The sequence below is a fragment of the Ambystoma mexicanum genome, chromosome 10, assembly GCF_040938575.1.
Source record: "Ambystoma mexicanum isolate Mex_15411 chromosome 10, UKY_AmexF1_1, whole genome shotgun sequence".
Classification (NCBI taxonomy): Eukaryota; Metazoa; Chordata; class Amphibia; order Caudata; family Ambystomatidae; genus Ambystoma; species Ambystoma mexicanum.
Window position 1 is genome coordinate 1420280129 of NC_090932.1, and position 20664 is coordinate 1420300792.

Genomic DNA, 20664 nt, shown 5'->3' on the forward strand with positions numbered 1-20664 from the left:
AAAGAATTCTAAGGCTCGCCCGCGGCGAGACGACAACGGAGATACCCCTGGGCAAGTATTGGGGGACCTAGCGAAATCAGTTTTGCCCTTTTGGGGACAAATAACAAACTCAGAGAACATTAGGGGATTAGCAAGGGTACTGGAGAGAACGATCAACCGGACCACGGACATACTCTACAATATGACCTTAGAGCAAAAGGCAATAAGATTGGTAGCACTTCAAAATAGGATGGCATTAGATGTCATTTTGGCAGAACGACGTGGAGTATGCAAATTAGTGGGGTCCTCTTGTTGTGTTTTCGCACCAGACTCCTCGCCAACAATTTTTAAAGCAATACAGAACTTGCATACTCTCAGTTCTGAAGTCCTTATCCCTGTAGGAGACTGGAACCTTAGTACTTGGTTCTGGGATTCTTTGCGATCTTGGGGTTGGAAGGTGCTTTCCGTTATTCTGGTTATTTTGGGGATCCTGTTATTCCTTTGTTGCTGTTTTCAATGCCTCCCAAGAATGTGTAGAATGATAGGGGGGTGTTGTGCCCAAGCAGTGAGTGCAATAGGGCATAAAATATATGCCCCAGATACAGCATCTAAAGAATTCATGTTACAAGAGGTTTTTATGAACGACCTTATGGCTATAGACATTACAGACAATGATGCGGAATCTATGGATGATAGCACATGGAGATATTTTCAAAAGTATTAGGAACGATGTTTAGCACTTGGCATAGGCCAAAAGGAGGGTCTGTCGGAATTGAAATAATATTATACCTCCTATCGCATTGTTTGAATGTGTGTTGGCCTACGCCAAGTTGTCTAAAAACATCGTGTAAATAGAATCCGCGGCAAGGTCTTGACCTTAATGTACTGTGTAAATCGCCATCTTGGATTTAGCCGCCATTTTAGGTTCTCTTGCAATGTGGAAGTCACCCTGAACATCAAAATGGAGGCCGAATGACATTTCGAGTGCGATTCTGGCCGTTGTGACCTCCACATACATGAATGAATAATATGCCTGCAGGCCACTTGTTGGGGTCGCGAACTGAGACCTTGTCCTATCCCTGACCTATGCGTAAATGAACAACTGCATCAGCGAAACTGATCGAAATGCATACATTATGGGATTGACCTGGCAACAAACTCTAGGCCTGGTCCTAAGAATGATTAACCCGCGAGGGGGTTGGCCAGAGCTGGATAAAAAAGTATAAAAGCACAAGTATCCCAATGTACGGTCTCTCACACTAACACAGTGAACTACCGTTGATAGTTCGTTCTGTTACTCTGAGGGCCGAATAGCTATCCGTTTGTCAATTGACTTTTTGGTAATTGTTGTAGCTTTTGAATAAAGCACTTTGTATGTTCTTTGTAACCTGTGTTGGTGTGTTTCCTTTGGGCTTCCCGGCCTCATATCAATTTCTTTGTTTCCACAGTGTGAACTCCGAGGTAGAGGGGTTTAGCATTGTCCAATCTTGACATAACAATTGATTAGACCGCTGAGAGTTTGTTGGGAAAGGAGAGGTATGGAAAAATGCGCCTAAATGTTTTAAGGTCGTAGTGGCAGGACTTGGAGATGTTGTTGACTTGGAGCGAGAGGGTTAGGTCTGAGTCTAGGGTGCATCCAAAGTTATTTACTTAATTTGAGGGTGATGGGAAATTGCCCATGGCAGATGGCCAGGGTAGCGGGTGCGGAAGAAGTTTGGTGTTGCCACATACCATGATTTCAGTTTTGAAGGGGTTTAGCAAGAGGTGGTTTGTGGTCATCCAATGATCTATGTCGAGGAGGCAGGAAGCGAGGTCAGGTTGGCAGTTGGGTTTTGAATTCAGAAGTTTTAGGATTAGTTGTGTGTCGTCGGCGTAGTTATAGCACAGGATATTGTGCAAGCGGATTATTCGTGGGAGGGTGGACATATAGAGGATAAACTGGAGGGCTGATAGGCATGCTCCTTGTGGAACTCCAGTGTTGAATGGTCGGGCATGGGATGCATAGGTGAAGATTAGGGTTATTTGGTTCCTATTGTCGAGGAAGGATGCTATCCATTTGAGAGCGTTTCCACGGATTACCAGGGAGTGGAGGCGGTCAAGGAGGATTGAGTGGTTGATTGTGTCGAAGGCGGCGGATAGGTCAAGAAGGATAAGTGCGGCGCATCACGCAGAATCAGCAGTGTTTTTAAGGTTATCCCAGATTGAGGTTAGGGTGGTTTCTGTTCCGTGTCGGGCTCTAAAACCTGATTGAGCGGGGTCTAGGAGATAGTTGACAAAGGCATTTAGTTGGGAGTAGGTGGTGCAGTCAATGAGTTTGGCAAGGAACCTGGTGTTTGAGATGGGACGGTAGTTTTTGGGCTCAAGAGGGTCGAGGGAATGTATTTTTAGAAGAGGCTTGACATGAGCAGTTTTGAACGCATCAGAAAAAATTCCCGAGGAGAGGGAGTCGTTTATGATGGTTCTTGCGTGTTCCCCTGCACAGGATGATGACGAGACGGAACTCCTCATCCTGGGCACCCCTGCGAATCTCAAGAAATTAGGCCATAATTACGCCAACTTCATAATTGATGATAATGACTTCACAGTAGTCAAGGAAGTCAAAACCCTTGGCTTCTATTTAGACTCTACGCTAAGTTTTAAAAAGCAAATCAAAGCCATGGCCTCATCAATAGCTTACACCTGCAAACTAATTAGAGCAGCTAAACCCTTCCTTTCCCCTAACAACTGCATTACCTTGGAAAGAGCCCTTGTTCTGTCCAAATTTGACTATTGTAATGCCCTATACCTAGGGAGTAATAAATACATTACAAATAAGATCCAGATTTTGCAAAACAACGCCTTAAGAGCAGCCCTATGCATTCCCAAGAAAGCCCACATTTCTGACCACATAAGATCTAAGAATTGGCTATCCACAAATGATAAAATCTTTCTCAAAACAGTGTCCCTCACACACAAATGCCTTCACCAAGTTGCCCCTAAATACATTATAGACAGATTTACGAGACAATTTGCCAACCGACCCACAAGAACTACTAACGCCAACCTTCATACAGTGCCCAGGTTTAAACGCACGAAGACTGGCGGGAGCAGCTTCCCGGTTAAAGCTGCCCAATCTTGGAACTCCCTCCCCTCTTCCCTGAGGGCTGACCTACCCTACCCACGCTTTAGATCCCACGTCATCCGCTTGATCAAGGAGATTGACATCTAACCTCCCAATATATACACACTGGAATTTTTGCTCCTTTTGTACACATTGTATATACTACCTATTGTCATTTGTGTTTTTATTGTGCAACCAACCAGTCTCATGCCTATCCTGTACAAACTGCCCTTATCACTGACTGCATATAAATGTATGATACTGTACAGCATTGTAACCTAAGATGAACAACCCTCTTGATGCCTATTGCGCATTGATACCCCTGGGTCTGGCGCGCATTACAAATATTAAAACAAACAAACATAGACGCAAGCTAGAATGGCTGGCGCCATAGAATAATGATGTGGAATGTCAGGGGGCTTAACAATTACGTGAAACGCAAAAGAGTGAGCATGTTTATCCAGAGGAATAAAATTAGGATAGTGCTGCTGCAAGAAACGCACTTAGATGTACAGAAGCAGAAGACCTTCGAGAGTGCATGGGGAGGGGGGATGGTGGGCTCCACATACTCAACTTACGCAAGGGGGTCCTCATCTGGATAGCCCCCAACATTCCTTTCAAAGTGCTAACAGTGAAAACGGACAATGAGGGTAGAATGGTCATATCACACAGGTTACTGGAAAACAGGGAGGTTGTGTTGTTAATACCTACGCCCCTAACCATGACGCCAAAGTGTTTTTTAGATTGCTATCTACAAGGCTAGGCCCTTACAGGCGTAGCAACATGGTATGGGGAGGAGACTTAAATTGTACGAGAGATCCAGTCCTAGACAGATCAGATGCCAAACATAGCCGACCATCCCCCCCGGCGAAGGTACTAAACCTGCTAGTTGAGCACTTTATTCTGCGAGACCTGTGGAAAGCTGAGCATGGAGAGGAAAGAGGACATTCCCATTACTCAGCACCACACAAAGGGCCTCATCACAAGTTGGGCGATAACGGCGGTGCTAATAGCGCTGGCGCTATCTTCCCTACTGCCAACCCCCCGGCGTTGTTAGCGCCGGATCACAGGTTTGGTGGTATTGGAAGTCCCCATTCCCCATTGAGCCCATTCGGGAAAGCCCCATTCCCCATTGGGCTCAATGGGGAAATTTCACGCTCATACCGCCGGCGGATATCCCGCCGGCGTTATGAGTGCGAATTTTCGGCGGATTTCCCCCCAGCTCAGAGCTGGGGAGAAATCCGCCGAAACCCTGGTTTGACGGACCCTTAAATCGGGCGGTAATAGCCCTGCTGCCGGATTTAAGGGTTACCGCCAAACTCGTGATGAGGCCCAAAGTGGTGAAGCACAAATTGGAATTTTCAGAGTTGGAGTTTCTAGACAGAGTACTGTCAGATCACTCGCCACTTGTGGCAAGATTGAGTGTATGCCCCAAGGTTGCCCATTCCCACGTGGAGATTGAGAAGAGAATCACTGCAAGATACAACGTTTGCTGAGCACGTCAGGAAAAGCACGGCCGAATACATTACAGTAAATGAGGTTAGTGTTCAATAGGTGGGCACAATCTGGGAAGCGTATAAAGTGGTTATCAGAGGGGTAATGATAGCGGAATTGGGTGGGGTGCAGAACGTACTAGTAAGGGAACTGGCGAGAACAGATGAGGAATTGAAAAGGCTTGAGGGAGAGGCCTTAGCCAGTAAGGAACACCTGGATGAAAATCACACTGAAACAAACAGGCCTAGCACAATGGGACAGGTTGGGAAGGTTTAACTATATTTGGAGAGGTGCCATGTGCAAGGGGACAAGCCTGGGAGGACATTGGCATGGCTGTGCAAGCGCGAGGACATCAGGATGCCGATATGCTCCATTAGGAATACGGATATGGAGGAAGTGCACACACAAGCAGGCATAAATTAAGTGTTCTCAGAATATTATAAGGCATTATATGCAGACCCACAGGGAGGCACGGTGGAGGACATACATGATGTTCTTGGGCAGATAACCTAACGCAAGTTAGATAGCACTCAGGCAGAGTCACTGGAGGCACCCGTGACACCAGAGGAGGTGGTGGCCACCATCAGATCTCTGCCGACGGGGAAGGCACCAGGGATGGACAGGCTCTCAAGTGAATACTATAAAGCTTATGTTGAGACACTGGCACCGCTGATGGCCAAGGTGTACAATGAGCCGTTTGAGGATAATACCCTGCCTGTGATAGATAGAAGGTTAATATGGGTAAGTTAGAGTTTTTGGATTTAGGTGTACTTCCTTCCCAGAAGGAGCCGCAGACTTCCTTTTTGCCATTTATAGTAGCAGATAATTATATAAAATACCTGGGAATTAATATAACAAGGACGGTGTCCCAATTGTATTAGCACAATTATCCAGAAACGCTGCAACAGGTGAGAAAGGATTTAGGGAAGTGGAACCTGATGCAAATATCATGGATGCGAAGGATAGCCACGATCAAAATTGTGACTCTACCCCGGTTACTGTATACATTTCAGACTCTTCCGGTAAAAATCTGTAGGTCCTATTTTAAAAGGCACTCAAAGAGATTAGATTTGTATAGCAGAATAAGACGCCGAGAGTTGCTGTTCATATTTGAACGGCCGCTAGACAAAATGGGGGAATGGGTGTACATTTTGAAAAATATTTGGAGGCAGCAAAGCTACGAGTGTTCCGAGAATGGCTTATTGGAGATACAAAGAATCTATGGGTCCAATTGGATAGAGCAGTTGCAGGGATACCGGTGGAAGGGGTATTATGGTTGAAGAGACAGGATAGACCTCCAAATACACAGGTTAGTCAAGTACTGTCAGTGGTCTTAGAGATATAGGATTGTCTTATAGGCAAAGGGGCTCCATCTACTCGTCCGTCACCTTTTACTCCTCTGTTTGAGAATCTACAATTCTATCCAGGGACGGTGAGGTGCTCAATTAAACAAGGGCGAAATGTTGGTTGCAGTAAGATTAGGGATATGGTGCAGGGAGGGGTATTTTTACGTTTGAGGAATGCAAACAAAGAATGTGTTTAGGGGAAAAGGATTGAGTAGTACCAATTGCGACATTGGCTAACTAGACCAGAGGTTTGGGAAGCTGTGGGGAGAGACCTTACGTCATTCAAGAAATGTATCCTCACCCATTCAGGGAATAGACAAATGGTGTCAGTTATATTCGATTCTGCAGGAAGAGAAAAAGGAACAGACATGGAAATACATGCACAAATTGGGAAAAAACAAACATTGGAAAAAGGCCTACCGAGGGAATATTGGGAACATCTTTGGAAAAATATACCCAAATTAACAAGATCTACCCAGATAAGGGAGGCATAGTATAGGGTCATGTATCAATGGCATTATACTCCTGAGAAGCTGCACAAAATGTTTACAACTTCCTCAGAAATCTGTTGCCGAGGGTGTGGAGAACAGGGGGTGGGGATTGGCGACATATATGGTGGACATGCCCATTATTGGTTAGCTTCTGTGGGGAGATAAAGCAGAAAATGAAATCATTTCCTTCAGTAGACAATTGGGCCCCCAAAGGGTGGTTGCGTTTATTTGATCCGGGAAAAGGCTTACCAATCAAGATGCAGGGTTAGGCTTTTCTGTTGATGGTTATAGCAGCATGGTTGGTTATTGCAACGGCCTGGAAGCAGAAGAAATCGCTGGGGGTTCGGAACTGGTTGATCAAGCTGTGGGGTTTGCAGCTATGGAATGGATGACTTAGAATCTGCAAGGGGAACAAGGGAAATTCCATCAACAGTGGGCGGCCGTCATGAACGCTCTCAATGGTGACTTTGTACAGTACTGGTGTCCACATAATCTGAGAATTTTTAATATTATGTCATGTAATTGAAGTTTGCAAATGTAACTGAACAATTTAAACACTTCTGTCTGGGGGTGTGTTGGGGTGAAGGAGGGATTGTTTGTTCGAGTAAAGGTGGGTGGTAGAAAGGATGGGGCAGAAATAAAGATATTTGTTTGAAAAATGATAATACAAATATTATTTAAAAATAGACCTAGGCCAAGGGATGGCTCTGCTGGCTGTAGGATCCTCTGTCAAGGAACATGACGAAATCTCAAAAGCGAAGCTTCATGGACTTGCCGATGGCAGCTTGGCCCGCGATTGCGCAAAAATACAGGGCAACCAAGAAAACCTCCAGAAAGAATGGGGTGTAGTGCTCTCCTTCCTACAAAGAGACTACATGATACAATGGTGCCCACACAATATTAGAATCTTAGACTTATTCAGATCCTGAATAATAATCTTTGACTGAACAAGAAAGCTCTCATCTGGCTTTGGCATGGTGGGGCTGGGGGGGGGGGGATTGCGGTAAACTCTCATCCGGCTTTAGCATGGTGGGGCTGGGGGGGGAAATTGCAGTGGATTTTGGGGCAAATGTTGATGTTTATTTTGAAATCTAATACAAATATGTTTTTAAAAAAAGAAGAATCGATGTAGGGGCTGTGCAAGGGTACATTTTGATCTTAGATCAGTAGAAAATGCAATTCCGTACTGTCCACGAAGCATGGACCCAATTGCAAAGTGTGGACTTGTCATGCCACGAGCGAGCGTGTGGTCATGTGGGACTGTCCGGAATGTCCGCAATGACGCAATACATTCGCAGACATCGACTGATACAAAAACAGTGGAAAAAGTTGCACCAAAAAAAAAAGGGGGGTATAGAAATGTTAAAAATGATGCTAGAAGGTGGGAAATGGCAGAGTTTTAAGGTCAACTTTGTAAATTGGAAAAACATGCTGCTATACTGAACTGGAAATGGAAAGTTCAAGTCTGTGGAGGGACATGTACCTAGTAGTAGAGGTTTACTAAATGAAAGTTAAAGTTCTTCTCCCACCAGTGTTTTCATGATATATCTAGGGCACCGGAGAGGTAACATGCCTATTGGTTTGTTTTGGTTTTCACAGTCATCATAGACCATATTGTAAAATCTCCTATTAACTGTTGGTGATCTGTCCCCTATTGGATCCTTATATGTGTACCCCTGCAGCTCTACCTATGAATGGTATGGCTTTTCACCCAATGTTCCCATAGGCGCACTTTAAAATGCACCATTTTAACCGACTATTGTACAAAATATCTGGGGGAGAACGAGCCTGAACCCCTACTAAGAGTGTTCAGGCCGGCTACTTGTGCTTGGGCGCTCACTCCATTGTGGAGAAGACATGTATGCCCACCCACTTTCCAGCAGCTACGAAGAGACCTGCCGGCCAATCCCGATAGAGCCATGGCCTCCCTGCAAGATGATCTCAGTGTGGATAGTGCAACCCGTTCGATATTTCAGCATGGTAAAGTGGATAAGGGTACGTGTGGGATCTTATGCATGACGCAACAAATACATGCAGAAATTCCATAGATGAGCAAATATTTTAAAATGTGAAAATATAGTATTTGAACAGATTTTAATATGCGCTTAGGTTCATAGATTATTCTTCAAATCGTTTTCCAGTGTTTTTTTGCCTCCACTTGGTGTACTTTACTGCGATGGTTCCATGTCATTTCGCCGACCTCCTTCTTTCAGACGGGTGTTTTTGCTGCTGGAGTTTTGCTGAAAATGTCATCGAAATTTTTGGGAAATTATTAAGCCCCCCTTAATTTTTTTGTATTTTTTATTTACCTTCCCCCAACCCTTTATTTACCCTTTGCCCTCCCAAAAAAAACATTTTAATGGCAAGTTTTGGAAAAACGGGAGTCGGCAAAAGGACGCGATACCACAGCCACAGCCACCATAGCACACCTGAAATAACCTTACCGCTTCCATTATTCTCCACTTGTCAGGGGTCAGAACAGCATGACTGAGCAAGTGCTTCTTTCTGCAGGATTATTGTGTGTTATGAGGGTGTTAGGGAGAATTCTCTGTTTAGGCTGAATTTCCTAACCTAGTGAGTCCCCCAGCAGCTTGGCTGGATTTCTGGAGTTTGTTTTTTTCCATCCTGCCAAGAGTGAGACTCTTTTTCAAACGGAAGTCGGCAAAAGGACGCGATACCACAGCCACAGCCACCATAGCACACGTGAAATAACCTTACCACTTCCATTTTTCTCCACTTGTCAGGGGTCAGAACAGCACGACTGAGCAAGTGCTTCTTTCTGCAGGATTATTGTGTGTTATGAGGGTACCGTGGACGTTTGCTTCATGAACGCCCTCGTGCATTGCAAAGGTGTCCCAATGGTGTAATGGCCTGGCCCAACACCACCTTCAGCCATGTATTTAATAATGTCACGGTAAGTAATGACTGACTTACAACATCACATGCCTCACTCATTGTACACCACCAATAATATATGTTAACACTAGTGGCTCTAGTACTACTTTTGAGACCACACTATGTCAGTGCTCGCCATCAGTAGGGAAATGAAGGATTTTTTGTTAACTCAAATGGTAAGTACTGTTTGCCGTATCACATTTGCTTCTGAGCACGTATGATGCACAACACAACATGATATTCCTTTCAGTGCTAGACATGTTGTGTGCTCATATTAGGAAAGAAATGTGCAGATATCAAACTAAGACCTGGATATGCCTATGATGGTGGGCGCATCTATCGGTCAGATGGGTGAAAATAAATGGTATCTGGCACGATATGAATCAGCCAGCAGCCACCCCTGGTGATGGAGAGCTGCATTAGAGATACAGCAAAGCAATGTCTTTCCTGTGCTGGTGCAAGGGCAATTAGCTGATTAATTACACCTCTAATTATGCAGATGATTCATGCACTAATTCTGGGCTATACTGCCGATCCCCTAAAACGAACATTAGTCTTCAGTACACACAAGCGAAACTACACAAAAATAGGGTTGGAACTTGGTTATCAACATGACAGATTTTCCTTTTGACATTTTTTGTTTTGTTTGTATTTTTCATTCAGAGGCGTAGTATCTTCACAGGTGCAGGATCCCCCAGCGGCTTTTGTGGCTATTGATATAAATGTTGTTTTCATGTTCTGCATTTTCCAACCAGGGCCAGCTCGACCATATTAAACAGTAATGTGTCTTTTCAGCAGCATAGGACACGTTTCAGGGTGATAAAGCACACAACGTCCACGGTGCTGGAGCCTGCAGGAAAGCGATATGGACAATAGAGCCTCGGAAACGTGATGTACCTCATTTAAATTCCTTTGGAAAGCCATATTAGGCAGACGCGAACCTGCATTGTTTCCTTGCCCACAGAGCTGTGAAGTGGGCCAAAGTAGGCGTGGCTCTTTAAATAAAGCGGTAGAATGCAAGGGCTACAGGCTGCTGCAATTACTTTTGGGGGGATCATTGGATCATTACTGGAATTGAGTTTTGCCTGAGGTATTCTGAGGGATCAGCATGTGCCATGACTTTACTGCCATCAGAGAAGTTACATTTTGGCATACATGTGGTATTGTATGTAGCACAACTGAATGTCATTGTTTTGTTTTAAAGTAAATAACCCCAACGTGCATTGTTTGAGGATTGGAAGAGCAGATGGAACAGAAATGATTTAAACCGCTGCTCTCAAGGGTCACTAAAGACCCCTGTGCACTTTATGTAGCCACATTCATGGTGAGAATGCGCACATCAGTCATGCCCAGATTCCTTACCAGTGAAATTGATCACACCGAGTAGCACTCTGCCCAATCACAACCCGAACTAATGAAAGGTGGCCGCTTCCACCTGACATTTTCATTGATATGTCAAAAAGAAATTCAGTTCCCCTGTCTCCTCTAACGCGCCGAGAGTACAAAATAACTGCTACACCCTAGGAGGCCCTGAACCATATGCAACAAGACAGATATCCATTACCCAGTGAGGGTCAGGAGGGATTCAGGACTTTGTTGAGGAAGAGAAGGTCCCCTCATGTCGAGTTACGTGGTAAAAATGGCAATAATTAGAAAGGGACGGGTGAGCACATCAACTATCGGCGGTAAAAGCAATACTTCCAAAATCTACTACCAAGTGGTAATTCTGCCAAAAAAATGCAGAATTAGCGCCAGCGAAAATAGCATCATGAATGAAATGGAAAGCTGCAAGGCAGCCATCTTTAAAAACACAATCCATTATACATTCCTGCAGCCATCCGGGCGTGAAAGAGTCTGGACAAGGTCTGGGGAAAAGGGAAGTTCCCAGAGATGCGCCTCAGGAAGTGCAAGTTCACTGAGGCTGAGGTGACGGTTCTATCGGAGAAGGAGCTGCATGGTGGGCAGAGCAAGATATCTACATACCCGAGGAAGGCTGGACAAGGTGGTAGCAGTGGGGACTGTACCTAGAGACATTCAGGATATAAAAAGGTTGTAAAGACTACAAGGCCAGGATACAGTCACTCCTGGTGCAACATCAGGATGACAAAGCAGTCATAGGTGGAGGCACCATTGAGCCCCATAAGCTCATCCCATGGGAGGAGACAGTGAGCTCCATCCTCCATATGGCTGCCCTGCGGGGCATAGGTGTGGCTGCTTTCGGTGATGAAACACCTGCAACTATTGTGAGTAAAGGTTCAACCTACAGAAACCACATACTCTTGACACCATTGCACATGCACAATGTCCGCCATCAATCCATCCTGCGGCCCCAGCCACTAACACTGAAGACAGGCCATAGCCATACACATTCAAATGCGGTTTACAAATGTCAACAACATTCCGAAAACCAATATTGCACAGGTGTACCATTTGATCTGGCATGTCCAGGTGATCCCAAGTAAAACCCAGTAACCATGGCTCTACTCCCCCTTACATATGTCCATCAAAAATACAATGACCCCTGAGGACAACATCTGGGGAGACAGCCATGTGATTCTCAACTTAAATAATATGGTGCCATCTCATGTCTGTCAGACATGCACAATGCTATTGGCAACAAGCAGCTGCCACAGGGGCAATGCAAGATGAAACACACATCTATCAGGGGCAAAACATGGCAAGTTCCTAGAAATGTCTGGCACAACATGCCCAACCCCCACATGTGGCCTGCAGGTTGTCCACATGTATTGTGTGCATAAAGACCATGACCTTGTTACCATTTGCACAGTCTCACCTGTTCATGAAATGCAGACTGTAAACCCCATGTCCTACCATCATAGCAAGCTAAATGTGCATGAAGGGCAGAATGCCACTCACAGGCAGCCAATGTGTAATTGTAACCCACAGTACAACATGAGTGACATGCAACATCTGACAATGAGGCAAAATGCATTGAATAGACTGTACAGTAACTTAAAAGGGAATTGACAGCATCTCACATCTCTCCCAAGAGGCACTAAAGGCAGCCACGTAGGAGATGAGGGGCCCAGACCATCCTCTGGCCACACATCAAAGCACGCAGACCGGGATCTGCTATTTGCGGGACATCTTCAGGGAAGTCACAACAGCGATCCCCTTGCTGGTGCCTGCCATAGTACCATCCACCGGCCGTGTGGCACAGACCACCACCATTCCCACCCTAGGCATGAATGGCGCACATTGGGACACCACTGCTATGGGCAAAAGAATTACTGGCCACCAAGTGGCTGTTGCCATCACTACCGCTGCACCCACTGCAACCTCCACCTTGGCATATCCCTTGTCCTATGAGGTTGCCTTACCAGTGTATGGCGCGTTGTTATGGTAAATAAAGTCACTGGAATTGTCTGTGCAATCTTGGTATAGTGCAGGTTAAATCCCCAAATGGAACTCCATCTCTTCTTTGAAACCTAGAAATGACCAGAGATAACATTAATATAAATGTTACCTAAACCCCATACTAACAGCTAGGGTACATCAGTGTTAAGTACAAAGGGAGGCTTTCACATAACCAGTAGTTTAAAGGTAAAGAACCTTTTATTTGCAAGTTGATGACATAAGACGACCCCCAGCAGGAGGAGTACAATCTTCCCACTAAGGCCCTGCTTCTTCACTGGCTCTCCTTGGAACCCTGCTACATAAGATGCAGTTCTATGTTCTATAGTATCTAAGTGACAATAGACATAGTGAAGGAAATATTATACACTCATGGTTTAACAGGTAAACATTGGAAACACTGCACATCCTAACACCTCTCCTCCTTAAACATAACAAGTAACTGTGTGGGTGAGGACCCACTAAAATTGAAACCTGTAAAACAAATATTGAACAACTGAAATTGAAACCTGTAAAATAAATATTATACACTCGTGGTTTAACAGGTAAAACATTGGATGCGCTGCAAGTCCTGGCACAAATCAAGAGCATAGATATAGGACATCTAGTGGTTGATTAGGTAGAGTCACAAGAAAGTCCCTGTCTCCAACTAACTGAAGACAAATTAACATTGAAACGGAAAAGCCACCCTTTCCTTATTCCAAATAGCTCCTCCTTTGACCAACACTGATGAACCCAAGTCTTTCACAACTTGCTTGGGTTCAGAAAACAACGAGGCTCCTTTACGAACTTTGGTGGGGAGCTTGACTTTAATCCAATCACCCTCTTTGACCTTGAGTTCCCTACAACAATTCTTCTGATCATACCTCTCCTTGGATCTAACTCCAGCTTCAAAAATTCTCCTTTTTACACTCTCTAGATCCACATCCACCATTTTTGATTTGCCCATCCAACCTGGACATAAATGAGTATTTGGTTTTCTTCCTCTCAAGATCTCAAATGGACTCACGCCTGTGACACTATGGGTAGTTAGCCTATACTGGAACGTGCGTTCCATCACTGTTCTCACCCAATCTCCTCCAGTAGCCACCGCTATCCTAATAGCCTCCATCAGAGTCCTATTAAATCGTTCCACACACCCATTACTCTGGGGATGATATAAAGAAGTATTCACCTGCTCAATCCCATGATTCTCTAAGAATTCTTTAAACTCTCTGGAAACAAGTTGGGTCCCATTGTCAGACAAACACTTTCTTGGAAACCCTTCTCTCCAAAACAGTTGTTCCAAAAATCTGATTATACTACTACTGGATATGTCCTTGAGTACACATACCTCCGGCCATTTTGATAATAAATCCATGACTACTAATAGGTAGCTATCTCTGCTACCACCAATATTAAATGGACCGAGGAGATCCAACGCAATTTCGTCCCAAGGGACACGCGGGGACTCCCTCACTACCATGGGAACTTTTTGCACTTTCAAGCCTTTGTTTCCCTCAATACATTCCACACAGTCTTTGACTTGTTCCTCTATGTCCTTGTCGATACCAGGCCACCAAAATTCAGACCTCACAAGTCCCTTCATCCTGGCCAGACCTAAATGCCCAACATGGGCCAACTCCAAAACAGACTTCCTCATACCGACTGGCACAACCATCTGGTGACCCTTGTATAAATAACCATCCTGAATCCATAGCTCCTCCCTCACTTTGGCAAAACCATTCATCTCGCCCCTGTGGCTCTTAATTTTACCTTCTGCAACCAGAGTAAGTACTCCTTGATATACAACATCCTCCGTGCAAGACACATCCCACTCACTTTTCTTTAATGTTTCATGCACCTGGAATATTTCTGCACTCTCCTCTGAACTTGTAAAGTCACTATCGTCAGAAATTTCCCTCTGGACAGATCTAGACAAGGCGTCTGCAACCACATTAACCTCCCCCTTTACGTGGAGCATGGTATACTGTAACCCTTGCAATGCCGTGACCCATTTCATAATGCGTCTTGACACTCCCTCCAAACCACCTTTCGTAAAAATTCCAACCAAGGGTTTATGGTCAGTGCAAATGGTGAAACTCCTCCCCCACAAGAATCTTTTAAATTTCTCGACACCCCAAACGCATGCTAGAGCCTCCTTCTCAATAACATTACCTGCTCGGGATGACTTGCCTCAAGCCTTATCTTCAATTCAGCTTGATCACTCCATGACAACAATTCACCCCCTCTGTTGGTAACATACACATAACCTTTGGCCTTCCTGTCCTTAAACTGTAATTCAGCATCAAAGCAACCTATAATATCTATGGGAACATCTCCATAAGCATTTGCTTTAACAGTATTTTCCCACAGAGTACAACTATCGAATTTGTTCCTCCACACTTCCACACTTATCAAGGTGTAGTCAGCACCACTATCCATTAGCATGCGTACTGGTACACCTCGAATTACAACCTCAGCATAAGGTTTCTGCGTTTTCACTCTGCCATTGACAGCATTCACTGTAAATACCACTTCTCTACCATCCTCACAATATGACTCATCTTCATAACTTGCACTTATTTCATGCACTTGATTTGACCCAGCATTAAAATTTCTACAACATCGGGCAATGTGCCCTCTCACACCACACTCATTGCATATGATATGAATAGCAAAGCAATCCTTATCCGAGGCTATATGCGACAAGCTTCCACATCTAAAGCATCGTCTCCCTGGAAAACCTCTGGATTGTCCTGAATCCCTAACCATCTTGAAAGAATTCATGTCTTTGGAAATCCCTCTGCTATCTTTTGCAGGAACCCATTGACGCCATCCTCTGCCAGTTGCCGGTCTGTTCTCTTCGCTCCTTTTAGCATTCTGCGAGGCGCGTCTTGGATTCCACGTACTCTGCCTCTGAACAACCTTTGACACCTTCAGCACTGAACCCAGACTCTCATCCAACTTGGGTTTACCATTGTTCACAGTATCCGATTGAAGAACTTCAATGCACTTATCTGTGTGTTCCACCATTTTCGCTATCTCAATTGCTCGATCCAAAGTGGGGTTCCTCTCTTTCCATAGTTCTTTCCTAATACTGTCATTGGAACATTTAATCATTAGCTGGTCTCTCAAGTGCTCATCCTGGCAGTGAGTGAATTTGCATTTCACTGCTAAGCCCCTTAAAGCCGTGACAAAATCCTCGATACTTTCCCCATTCTTCTGCTCTCTCGTGGCAAATTTATATCTTTCCAATATAATGTTCTCCTCCACTCTAAAATGCCTGTCCAGTTTGGCTAATGTCCTTTCATATGGACCAGCATCCAAAATGTCAGAAGGCTCCGGCAATCTCTTTAAGACCTCTTGGCCTGCAGTTCCCAAACAGTGAAATAGCAATGCCTCCTTGCGCTCATTGGAGTAGTTGGCACCAAACACTGCTAAGGCATATTTGCTGAATCCTTCCTTCCAGTCTTCCCATCTAACCCTGGGTTCACCTGGCACTGCCAGAAAAAACACAGGAGCAGGCACATTTGCCATGTCTCAAAGTTGCAGAATAGAATAACAAGCTTGCAATTCTGGTTTAACCAAAAGAGCTCCCACCCACACAGGTAGGTGACACTAATTAAAAGATAGCTGCTTGGTTATCTACTCACCCTGGAGCGCCTCACCAGGGTCATCGGCGGCGACTCCTTTCTCAACCTTGCTCAGCGTGGGGCCAGGGTGTCCAATGGCCGCTCGGAAAACACACAACCCAAAATCCAATTATAAAAGTGCCAAAGCCGTGTCTTTGCCAGCCCGGTCGCCACAAGTTCAACAAAATTGCAGGGGTCCAATTCCAGCTCCCACAGACCACGGATCCTCCAGGGGTTTTCCTCTGGCGCTAGCAATGTCCCTCCGGTGGATGCCACACACTGGATGTCAGGCCGTCAATAATCCACTGAAAAAGGCCCTCCCTCAGGCAAGTCAGGCTGGCTCCGCTCCACAGCCAGCACACTAGATCTGTAGAAAAGGCGCTGGGGGTCGTCCTCCGGGTCCCAGTCAAAATCCTTGTCGCCAAATGTTAAGTACAAAGGGAGGCTTTCACATAACCAGTAGTTTAAAGGTAAAGAACCTTTTATTTGCAAGTTGATGACATAAGACGACCCCCAGCAGGAGGAGTACAATCTTCCCACTAAGGCCCTGCTTCTTCACTGGCTCTCCTTGGAACCCTGCTACATAAGATGCAGTTCTATGTTCTATAGTATCTAAGTGACAATAGACATAGTGAAGGAAATATTATACACTCATGGTTTAACAGGTAAACATTGGAAACACTGCACATCCTAACAATCAGTATTCGAGATCATTTTAAAAGTAATCTTGTCTTGCTTTAAATCTTACCTTAATGGTTAGATTCTGCCCATGTCAACGCGGTAGACTCCAGGGTGCTGCCTGCGCGTCACATCACGTGCTGCCATATTTATAATTGTGAAAAAACAGATCTGCGCGTGACGTCATGCGCATCACGCGCATGATGTAAGGCGCAAAACAAGACTGCTGTTATAATTACAGCAGCTTCACTTGTAGATTGTATCCTACCATAATTAAACGCTGCAACTGAGCCAAACAGATCAAGAGTGGGCATATATCTGAAGAGAAAGGCCCAAGTATTGTTGTCCTATTGGCCTTAGTATGTAAGCTAATGTGTACCTTTAAATAAGAATACTGTTAATTTGTATCCCTTGTAGCTGCAGTATAGTACAGTTATCTTGACCAGGCTATTGTTTTATGAGTAGCAATGCCTACAACATCATCATTACTAAGCATGATCTAATTATCTTTATGTGCCCAATATTGGCTTATAATACATACAGCAAATCTGTGACTAATATGGCCATGCAGGAAGGGTGATGCATACATACCTACCACTGAGTCCACATGCATAACTCTAAGAAATGCGTTGTCCAATGGGGGTGATTACATGTCTTGGACAGTTCTACATGTGTAAGCATCCTATAATGCCTCACATTCCTGATGTCTAGCATCATTGTCAATATAATAGAGAACATTATTCTCATTCTCATTCTTATTCTCAACATTATTAAGTTCTTGTATCCACCTTGGCATACCCTGCACCTGCCACTTGGGGAATCAACCAGGCATATTCCTCTCTCCTTTCCCTCCTGTCACCTTTCCCCATCACTCCCTCTCCTGTACCAAGTCGTTGTACACTGCTGTAGCACCCCAAAGAGGAATCAGACATTGGCACTGATGGCAATGGCACACCTGTGCATGTTGAATGGCCATTAGGGGGTAGCAGATCCCCAGCACATCTTCCACAGTACCCCAGATCACCTTGAACACCATTAGAGGCTCAATTTCATGCAGCAGCTGCAGGAGTGTTTTGAGCGAATAGCTGCGGAACAACGTGGCCATTTGCCATTGAGACGGTTGGCCAGTGCAATGGACAGGCAGAGCAGGCACATAGGTGATTGAAAAGCTGCTATCACCATGGTTGTGCAGACGGTGTGGGAGCTGGATGAGGCCACGTCAGTCAGTATTGAGACTGTCCTGAGGGCGATCACCATCACATTGCTAGGCATCAGGTGGTGTAATGGCAGTTTCGTTTCAGCAACACCCACTGAGTCTTTGTCCCCGGTACTTTGGTACGGCAATCAAAGAGATTGCCATCTCGCTCCAAACCGTCTGGCGCAGGACATAGCAAGCGCAGGGACAAGTTGACATGGACATTTAAATGTTATTCTGTTGAGGGATGAGGGTGGTGCGGTGGCATTGGTGTTGGGGACAAGGGTGGTGGGATGGCATTGGTGATGGGTATGGGGTATGGGGTGTGTATATGTTCAATAAATCACTTGGAACTACAGGCAATGGATCCAGTGATCATTACATTAAAGTGATGCATGTGAATACTGTCTGTTTGAACAGCACAGTGACAGGTGCATATTTGTGGTTTAAAAAAAACAGTTGTCCTTTAGGTTACAGTACATCCTTCTCTCAGTTCTGCACGTCTATTGTGAGGTGCCCTGTTGTCACCTGCATGTTCATCATCATCTGAGTCAGGGGGTGCATTGCCCTCATAAGGAGGCATTAGAATATTGTGATGTATGCACATGTTTTTCTGAATTGCACAAGTGACAACTATTTTACCTACTTTTTCTGGACTGTACATGAGTGCCCCACCTGTCTGGTGGAGGCACTTGCACCTTCCATTTAGCCGTGCAAATGTGTGCTGAAATGCATGTTCTGCTAATTTTGTGTGCCTCATTATAGGCTGTCTCTGGCGCTGTATCGGGGTTCCTCACTGGTTTCATGAACCATGGTGACAGTGGATAGCTTGAGTCGCCCACAACTGGCAGAAAGGACAATGTGGAACATGACTACTAAATGCTTGCTTAAACTCACTCTTGTTCTGGTGGACCTTGTGAGCTCATATGTGTGTTATGGTGACAACCTGTACTTCATGGGGGGGGTGTACTGCATCATTGTTCATATGTTTCTGTCTGTTCGGGCTTCACCCATGGAGGTGATACTATGGCAATGGGTGTAGGGCATTTACTGACCTAGCCTTGTGAATTGGCTCTGAAAGGCTTGCTGGATTTGACAGGGGCATTGATTATTGCCAGGAATTAGGTGTCTGCTTTCATGCATGCCAGGATAGCCTACAGAGTATTCCCAGGTGACACTGTGGCCAGCAGTAGATGGGTGATAGGCCATGGGCTATTTTATGCTATATGGCATAAGGATTATGGGACTTGTAGTTTGCTCACATTTGTTCCTCTGCCTGTCCCCATGTGTGCCTCCATGCTACATCATTGTCAGGTTTTCTACTTACCCAAAGCCTGTCATGCTGTTCTCTGTGTGTTCATATAAGCAGGGAGGGTGTTGTTCTGTAAAACCATGTGACCATGTGTGGAACTCGGGAATCGGGCGCAGCAGTGGCTGATGGGGAGATCTTTACCACATGTTTTCTGGATGTTCATGGAATGATACAGATTCCGATTTGTGGGATGTATTGACCCACTTCTGCTCTGCTCTGCTGCATCACTCTGTTATGATGGGGCCAGAAACAGCAAAATGGCCACAAAACCCTTGTGCGCGCCAACAACCGTGAAAATCGTGCTTTTCAATGCACAAAAAGATGGCTGCCCAATCTGCCACACATGTTGTCAGTGGTGTAACAGAGCTCTCAATACTGAAATGGGTCACTGGCTCCACAACAATTGAAAGTGGAGTGCAGAAGGGAAAAGCAGTGCTTTGCTAAATAAAACTCCCAAGATTGTTTGAAATCACTTTTTCTTTGTTGCTGAAACTTCAGAATGCCGGTACAGAACACCTTTCAAAAATTCAAAATTCATGCTGGGTGCTACATTTCACTTGGTTTAAGGAGTCATTGTGAATTTACAAGGTCCTGAAAAGTTGAGAGCATAAAGAGATTTCCACAGCAAAAGTGGCCTGCCTGTGGATCTGTCAAAAATCTCTTTACAGCAGAGGGCTTCTGTGATGACAGCTGTCAGGGGCCTGCCTGATTAAACTTTAACATGTATAAACTGAAAATCAAATGTTTGCAAACTAAGAGGCGTGTTACTGATAGTAACCCATATTGTAATTGTTTTGATCCCATGGTTTAAAATCTTGAATAAGAATTCTAGCTGTTATTTGATACAAAAAGATTGTTTTATACTAAGGAAAAGTCAACAGATTAAACAATTAATTTAAACCTGCTGAAGCTGCCAAACTGGAATGGCAGGTTTTTACACAGAAGAAGGAAGGTCTTTCCCCCAGCAGGAAATCACAGAGAAGTGTTAATTATAGGGTACGAATGAACCTTGTCTACAGAGGCAAAAGGAACAATGACAAGCTGCAGCTCAGGAATTTCGAAGTGTGAAGACAGTTGTCAATGGCCCCTGCAAGGAACAAACATGGGGATGGCTCCTGGGCTTCCATCGAGAGACCAAGGGGTGGAGCAAAACAACCATTTGTTGCTTAACATGGACAAAGAACA